This window comes from Lepidochelys kempii, chromosome 9 (assembly GCF_965140265.1).
Source record: "Lepidochelys kempii isolate rLepKem1 chromosome 9, rLepKem1.hap2, whole genome shotgun sequence".
Classification (NCBI taxonomy): Eukaryota; Metazoa; Chordata; order Testudines; family Cheloniidae; genus Lepidochelys; species Lepidochelys kempii.
In genome coordinates, this window is record NC_133264.1 from 32690718 (window position 1) to 32699649 (window position 8932).

General features: G+C 47.0%; 1 long non-coding RNA gene across 1 annotated transcript in view; it reads right to left on the bottom strand.

Annotated features, from left to right (window-relative positions):
• The window catches only part of LOC140917303 (uncharacterized), a 63168-nt gene extending 56506 nt beyond the window's left edge, over nucleotides 1-6662 (bottom strand). The window contains exon 1 of the long non-coding RNA XR_012160786.1: nucleotides 6564-6662. This is a non-coding gene — a long non-coding RNA (uncharacterized lncRNA). The remainder of the gene's footprint in view (nucleotides 1-6563) is intronic.
• Between the last annotated feature and the right edge of the window lie 2270 nt (nucleotides 6663-8932).

Here is an 8932-nt window from a genome sequence, read left to right on the forward strand (position 1 = left end):
TCTGGGAGGGCCGTCAGGGGACATGGGGGTTGGATGGGGCAGGTGTCCCGGGGGGGGCCGTCAGGGGGCAAGAAGCTGGGGGAGGGGGGGTCAGATAGGAGGCGGGGGCCAGACCACGCCTGGCTGTTTGGGGGGGGGGCACAGCCTCCCCTAACCGGCCTTCCATACAATTTCAGAAACTCGATGTGGCCCTCAGGCCAAAAAGTTTGCCCACCCCTGTTCTTGACCTACTCAGAGTAGGGTATAAGTGGCAAAAACATTAGTTAGCATAGAGTTATAGTTGCTCAGAATGTCAAGTTCAGAAAAAAACCACCACCAAACATCAGAAAAACAGGAAATACAGAGTTAAGGTATACTTCCATATAACCTTAATGCTGCCCTCTTTGAACGATGCCCCAAAACAATCAGCGTATGCACACAGACGATCAAACGGTTGTGAAATTTCACAAGTTGTAGGATTCGGTCAGTAACGTAGTAGGGAGAGAGAGTATAGGGCAGATGAAGATAGCTTCTTTCCTTTTCAGTGAAAAGTCAGAGGGCAAATATATGTGGTATGGGCAGTTAACACTCACAAATGGTAGAGTTAAGGTTATGTGTACCTTAATTTTGGATTTCCCAGTTTTCTGGGCTCAGCATTCTGGAAGGGCACAACCTATCACCAGGCAAGCTTAACTGTGTTATTAACAAAGGTTTTTGCCATTTAATTTCCTAGTTTTTAAAACAGAAGGAGAAATGTTTGTTGGTAGAAGTTAATGGCCATTTACACAGTTGTGGCTCTCACCTAGGTTTGCAATTTATATGTTACTGTGGCTAAGTAACAATCAAAAGACTTAGCTTATACATAGTGCTTTTTGTCAGCAGATCTCAAAAAAAAATTACATCATCATCCCATTTTGCAGATGGGAAACTGAGGTATGGAAAGGTGAAGTGACTTGCCCAAGGTAACCCAAATGGCCAGTGGCACAGCTAGGAATAGTCCCAGTCCAGTTGTCTTTCCACAAGGCCACACGGTTGCTACATGATTCCTACCACCCCCTTTTTGTACATTTTGTTATTGGAATGGGGCTAACGTTCATGCTTTGAAATGTCTGTGATGTGTAGCTGCTAATCGGGCCAATGAAAGAAATTGCAGCCATTTTCTATGCTCAAAAACCTTGATAGTTTTATTGTACGGTGGTTACAGTAACTTCATGCATGTGAGAGAAAAGACTGGTGTCCCTCTCTCCTGCTCTGCCCCGAGCCGCCATTCCCCATAACATTCAGCACTCTCCTGCTAATATTTCAAGCTTTCCCTCTCCTTTCCATCCTATTAAGCCTGTAGCTGGCAGAAGCCCATTAACCTGTAAGAAGTTGCTCCTTGCTGTCTCCTGCTCTATGCTGCTATGTACACATATCACAGGCAGCAGCTTGCTGAAGGGCCACGCATTACCTTGGTTATGTAGCCCAAGCAGCATAAAGAGCTAGGCCCCTCACTCTCACTACCCACCCTCAGCTGGGACTTCTACCCCTGCATCAGCCAAGCCCACCCAGTCTGCCCCTCCTCCAAAATGTGCCCCTTCCCCTACACTCTGGCCAACCCTCATCTCACCCTACAGGAAACAGTACCTTAACAATTCATTTTCTGGTTGTTAGATGTTTAATTTTGCGTTACCCTCAGTCCTCCCCACTCTCACCCTAGATAGCAACTCACATGGAGGCGGGCTTAGACACCCCAAAACCGCAGGCTCCACCAATCCCAGAACACACAGCAGGCAGGAGAGGGGCTCAGACCCATGCAGAGGGGTAGGGTTCCTCCATATCCCAGGACACACAGAAAGGGAGAGGCTGCCGTCAGGGCTAACGGCTGCCCCACTCCAAAACCTCCAGCTTCCTCTGGTACGCCTCACATTCTCCAACCCCTCCTGTCCTCTCCCCTAATCCGTATGCCCTCCCCCTTATCTGAACATCTCCAGCCCCTCTTCCCACCCCTACCACTCATTCCCATTCAGGCTTTGTCTACACTTGCACTTTTGTCCGCAAAACTTCTGTCGGTCGGGGTGTGAAAAAACACACCCCTGACCAACGTAAGTTTCATCAACAAAAGTGCCAGTGTGGACAGTGGTATGTCAGTGGGAGACGCTCTCCCACCGACATAGCTACTGCAGCTTGTTGGGGATGGTTTAATTATGCCAGGGAGAGAGTTCTCTCCCACTGGCATCGAGCAGCTATATGGGAGACTATGCTGCTGTAGGGTCCATTGTGTAGACACTGCCTTAGTCTTCTCCCCTAATACCCTATCCCTCACTGCAGACGCAACCCCGCTCATCTCCCTATAACTCACCTACTATTGCACACCTCCCCTCCCAGTGAGTATTTGCATGTATAATTTATTTTCTTTTAAAAAATAGTTTCAGCACCTCCTGAATAGTCTGCTGTACTCAAATTACAATTCTCCAAAAGAAAGAAACAACTAAAACCTTGTCAGAGGCAGATTTTTCCCAAATGTTTACAGGTCATTCTTAGGGTATGTCTATACCGCCCACATTACAGCGTGGCCACACAGTGACTTGGGCAGTGTAGTCATGCTTTATCGCTGGGGGAGAGCTCTCCCAGCAATAAAAAATAACCACCCTGAGCAAGGGGTGGTAGCTTTATCGCCGGGCACGCCAATACTGGCACTTTTCAGCGCTAAAAATTGTGTCTCTCGGGGATGTTTTTTCACAACCCCAAATGACTAAAGTTTTAGCACTGAAAATGGCAGTAAAGACAGCCTTAGATTCTGCCCACAGTGGGTTTCAAACTAATCAAAGTTGCTAGAATCTGTGAACAGAAGGAAATGCTGTTTTGTTTTGTTTTCCCTGGTGGCTGTTATCTTGGGAAACCCTTGCTTAAACGGCTCTACATTTGGATCACTAACTCTACCCTACAATCCCACAAGGCATAGCAAATTTCAGAACAAGCTGTGTAAAGCACACAGATTTTAGAGCACTTGTAAGAGTCATCCTTTAAACATGAAGCGTTTCCCAACTTTAGCTACAGCTGAACTGGCACACCCATATAATACTGCATGAAATTAAAGGGCGAATGAAAGGGAAGGGCTCTACATATCCATCAGCAACATAGAAGACTTGGAGAAGTTGAAGTGTCCCATTCATCTCAATGATATGGTCTCAACTTAAAGAGAATACCCAGTGGAGATGAATGCAGCGCAGCCTGAAACAATAGCTGTGAGATATGTGAATTGCTCCATTTATTTCAGTGGGTGTTCCTATCCCTCCTCTCCAGAGCTGCAGAATTTCTATGACAAGCAAACCTGGTTTTAGCTTCTCATCCCAATCCAAAGTCAGCAGTATGATCTTGGTGCATGCTCTGAGCTGGGCTTAGACCTTCTTAGAGGGATGAGGCACCCCAGGTCATATATTACATGAGAGGGGAATAGGGTGGGGGGCTCAGATCCCCCCAGAAAGGCAAACTTTCTCCAGAACCTGGCTCTCATTAGTGAAAAAAAGAAGTGTTGGGGGAAGGGGGCTGTCCATACCTCATAGATAGGCAGGGAACCCCAGATCCTGCAATACATGGGAGAGCAGGAAGTGAGGCTCTGACACCCCCTGAAAGGGAAGCCGCCCTCCAGAATCTGGCTCAAAGAGAAGGGGCAAGGAGAGGGTGTCAGACCCCCACAGATGAGCAGGAACCTTCCAGATTCTCTCACACATGCAGAGGTAGGGTGAAGAGCTCATATCCATCCCCCAGATGCCATCACATGGAAGGGGAAAATATGGGGCTGACAGGTGCCCACACCCTTATTCTCCCCCAGTCTTCCTGCCACTTCCCCCACCCACCCACCCACTTCTAATTACTAGTTAGAAGTACTAGTTAGTTGCCTTTATAAAGACAACTCAACCTGCTGGCATTCCCCTATAATGTTAAACCCTGCAGAATTCAACACTGAAGTGACATCAACAGGAAAGATAGTGACAATTGCTGGTTTTTACAGAATGGAATGGAAAACCGTGTAATGAAGTGGAGAGAATGTATTTGTACTGCTGCTCTCTAGTACATTGACTCAGAACTGCTCAGTTGGCAGCTCACCTTTAAGTTTTGAATGGCCAGGACAACGTGGGGAGCAATAGCTCAGTGGTTTGAGCATTCGCCTGCTAAACCCAGGGTTGTGAGTTCAATCCTTGAGGGGGCCATTTAGGGATCTGGGGCAAAAATTGGGGATTGGTCCTGCTTCAAGCAGGGGGTTGGACTAGATGACCTCCTGAGGTCCCTTCCTACCCTGATATTCTATGATTCTATGACATGCAGCAAAATTTGATACATATATATTAGGTAGCAATCTATCATAATAGATTTAAAACATTATTGCTAAAATAACACATACCACTACCCAGTTTAGTCAATACTACATGCTAATCAAAATTATATACAATACCACAGGAACAGGCAAGTTACAACATTTATACAACATAACTGCCTATGGCATAAGCAAGATAACTATGATTACTGAGAATTAGCTACAGTAAGGGTGTATACATCCTGGCACATTTAGGAGTAAAAAATGTTTCAAGTTTGTACTTCAACCATAAAGACAGGGGGGAAATGCCCCAACTTGCAGGCACAGTTTTGGCTTCAGGCTTTCCGGAGTGAATCAAGTTAGCCCCATTACTGAGAATTCAGGATACTGTTTCCAGAAAGCAACATTTATGATCACAGAAGTCTTAGCAGGAGGCAGAATGCACGTTAACCCTATTGCTACACCAGGACAAACTAGGACTACCATGACCAGAGCCACTTTTCTAGGGGATATGTCCCTCTGTGAGAATCCTGGTGTCCATCATGTATTTATTTATTTATTTTGTCCACGTTTCTGTAAAGCCTCTGCCAATGCTGGCCACCTTAAGAAGCCACTGGACAACTGAGCTACTGAAAGTGACGTAAGTCTGACTGAGTACATAGGCACAGAGAATCCGAGCCTCCCTGCCACGCTGCTGTCCCCCAACAAGCCACAAGGCTTCATAGCGAGCCCAACCCACCTCAGTTTCACACCATCAGTTCTCCATCTACACATAGCGAAAGCACCATGTAGACTTAGGAAGACAACATATGTACAGAAAACCCTAGAACACTGACAGAAGGAAAGCCATAAGAAATGAGGCAAAGACGCACGATGCATATACAGCATAGAACACACAGTAAAGGGATACGCATAAGGGTAAACACTATTTTCTGACACTCTACACTTTACAGTAATATATGTCAGGTTTTATTCTGAAAGGTGGTGAGAGGATGGTGGTTTTCCCCTCCCTCCAATAGTTAATGAAGTCCTACAGTATTTAACCATTACCTGTCATATTTCCCCAAGCAGTTTCCTTTTTTTTTTCCACTTTGACAATCAGTCAAGTTTTAAATATTCTTTGCATGTTTTCTGCAAGTTTGCAGTGTATAAGCCTGAGCTTTCCAGAAGTCATCCAAAAAAGTAGAGACTACTATGATACTACAACACAAGTTTTGAGCTGCATACAATGGCACGTGAACAGCACTTTGGCAAGAGTACACTTGCTTAGTGAAATCAGGTGTGGGATTTGGTAGTGAAAATTGCATTTAACCCCTTTGATTGTGGGAATTATTATTTGCAGCTGAAGTAGTGTGCTATCAGCAACAACGGCAACCTGGAGGGGAAATGGGAGGCCTAGGGCTTGGGTTTTTATTGTTTTATTCCAAATGCCAATAACCTCAAAACCACAACCGAAAGACACAGTACAAACATGAATTAAGCTTCAAAATACCCCACTGAGCTAGGTCAAACCAACAGTGAAATGCAGCCATTTCAGCAGTGGAACACAGCAGCTGTTTAAGAGAACATGAAGTGAAGCATCCAATTGAAACTGCAGGTGGAAATTTTAGTTAGGCAGACTGTACTGGTGGAATTTGGCCAGGACACTAGGCTAACACCCTCCCCCACACCTCGCTTTGTACCTCATTTTGTACCTCTTCCGACTGCCAGAACATTAGGCAGCACCACGGCTCGGGCTCTGTAGTGGCAGACAGGGAAGCGCCACCTGCACCATTTCCCGCGGCCACGCGGTGTTCCTTGAGATGGTTTCCCCAACCTTTTTGTAACTGCAACCCTCCTTCAAGGCATTAACTGTTACGGGATGCTACCACACACCCGTCCAGCAGTGTTTCCTTTTCCCCATATTCCCCCTCCCCCCCAACACACAGTCTCCCCATAACCCCCTCAATCTCTCCTCCTCCTTTCCCTGAGAGCCCCAGTCATCCCCGCTCAAAAGTCATCCGACCCGACTCCTTCCTTGCCCCCGCATGGCCCCTCCTTGCGCCTTCACAATCCCAGCCTCTGCCCCAAGACCCCCAGAAACTCGCACTCAACTGGCTCCCCTCAACCGCACCGGCCCTGTCCCCGCTCCTCGCCCAGGCCCCACCCGCTTCCCTCTGCCTGCCTCACCCCCGGCTCTGCCACCAGACGCCTCCGCTCCCCTGCCTGGGGGCCCCTCTCCCACACAGGGGCACCCCACGGCTGCCACCAGGCCCCTCAGCCCCTCTCCCACACGCCGCCCTCGTACCTGCCCGGCCCCAGCGCAGCAGAGAGCGACGGTGCCGCCCGGCGGGCTCCCTCTGTGGGGAAGGGGCGCCGCAGCGGGGCAGAGGGCAAGAGCCCAGCGGGCTGCAAAGCAGCACCACTGCAGCGCCCCCCACTGGCAGGAGGCCGCTGCTGAGAATGTGGCTCTGAGCGGGGCCGCTCAACAGAGAGCGGCCGCCGCCCCCGCCCGGCAGGACACCGCTACTACCCCACTACCATCCTGGAGAAAAGGGTGGGAAGGGGAACATAGGCCCGGGGTAAATCTGAGGTAGGAGCTGACAGTTATCCCCACGGGCCTGGCTGTGTCTCTCATTCAGAAGCGCCTTGGCTGGTTTTATCGGGAGAGGGCGTCTCTTGGGGCATGTCTTCACTGCACTGCTAAAAATAGCCATGGAGCCAGCAGCGCAAGAGCCGAGGGAGTTACCAGCCTCCCCAAGTACGATCCTGTCCGAGATCATAGAGACCTGGAGGAGAGGTGGGATTTTTTAGCACGTGAGCTCCATGGGCGCTAACACCGGTATGTCTCCTCCAGCGCCAGTGCAGCCAGACCCATAAGCTCCAGCTAGCGGCCGGTCAGGGGGTCTGGGTCAAAGCTGCAGTGCTGCTGGGGACACAGCTACTCTGTCCTGCTAGTCAAATGAGTCTATGCTGCTCATGCAAACACACTGGAGCCCCAGTGTTATTTCTGCACCGTGACTGCTCTCAGTGGAGGCTAACGCTGGAGTTGACTCTAACTTATACTAACACTATGACTCCAGTGAAGACAGACCCTTAGAAGAATCTCTGAAGCAACCCCCCCTTGTCCCAGGAAAAGGAAGGGTAGATGTGGTTTCCAGTTACCTAGGCCAGTAGGGGACATCCACTAGTACAGTGATTTTCAACCTGGGATTCGTGGGCACGACTAGAATGAGTTGGATGTTCAGATTTTACTCTTTTGTGCCACTAATTTCATATCTGCCTGCAAAAATGAACTCGAGTTACAAAAAGAAAAGGAGGACTTGTGGCACCTTATAGACTAACTCATTTATTTGAGCATAAGCTTTCCTGACCTACAGCTCACTTCATCGGATGCATTCATTCGTATGCAGCCGATGAAGTGAGCTGTAACTCAGGAAAGCTTATGCTCAAATAAATGTGTTAGTCTCCAAGGTGCCACAAGTCCTCCTTTTCTTTGCAGATACAGACTAACACGGCTGCTACTCTGAATCGAGTTACAAAAGTAACTTGTAAAGCTGGAAAGTTATTTAAGACACATTTGTCTTTCAGTAAGTTGTTTATCTTAATTCTAATCAACCTTTTATTATCAGGGCAGTTCACATCTATTTTATTTCCTAAGAGTGCCAATCCTGTTATTGTAATGGCTGACTAATTAACTGCATTGAACTATTAATGCATTTAGGCAATGAAGTTTGGCTGAAATGTTCCACATCAAACCAGTGAACCAAAATAGTAGCTAAAACAACCCCCTTCCCCACTAGAATTACTTTGTGCATTAGCCTTTATGTGAAATCATCCAGGGATAATAGCATTTTTGGAAAAGAATATAGGGTACACATTACAAGAGATCTAGGCACTGAAGCAGAGCAAATATCCTATGATTTATGTTGTTCTCCCTTCCTGTGTTTACCCATGTTCATTACTGGGTACCCCATAAAAGCACTGTGCCAGTAAACTATTGGTGCTTCAGAAAACAATTTTTACAGTGTCAGACTGGGGCACTGGAAGCAAAATCTCTTGCACAACATGTTCAATAACAAGGATAATTATTAAAAGGGTGGGCTAAATAGGAGCATAGAGCTCACAGCTATATCAAGAAAAATACAACTTCTTGATGCTTAGTACTTAAACTTCCTGTCCTTCGATGGATATGCAGGGCAAGGGGACACCCATGAGCATATTAACAGAAAGGGTATGACTAGAGATTGAATCAGCATCTATTTTAAAACTTGCCTATACAGACTGTTAGTGCATGGTAAACTGTAGTATAAATCTACAATGCACTAGCCTTTCATGCACTAACTGGCTGTGTGGCTTCTGCCACTGCAAACTAAAAATTCTGTAATGCACTTATATATACTTTGCTTCGAAACAGGAGTAGATCAAAGCACACTACCAAATTTTTAGTGCACAGTAGTAGGGTCCACATGTCTAGTTAGTGCATGGCAGGTCAGTACACTTCCAGACAAGCCCTTGAGGATGCGTTTTTTGCTTCACTGATTAATACTGTAGATTTTAATAGTGAATCATTCTAGCATTAATTTCTTTTGTAAATCAAAGAAAGGATGGAAGAAATTTAAAGCTGATTCAAAAATAGATGAGACATTGCTCATAAACTCAGGTAGGATGAAATTA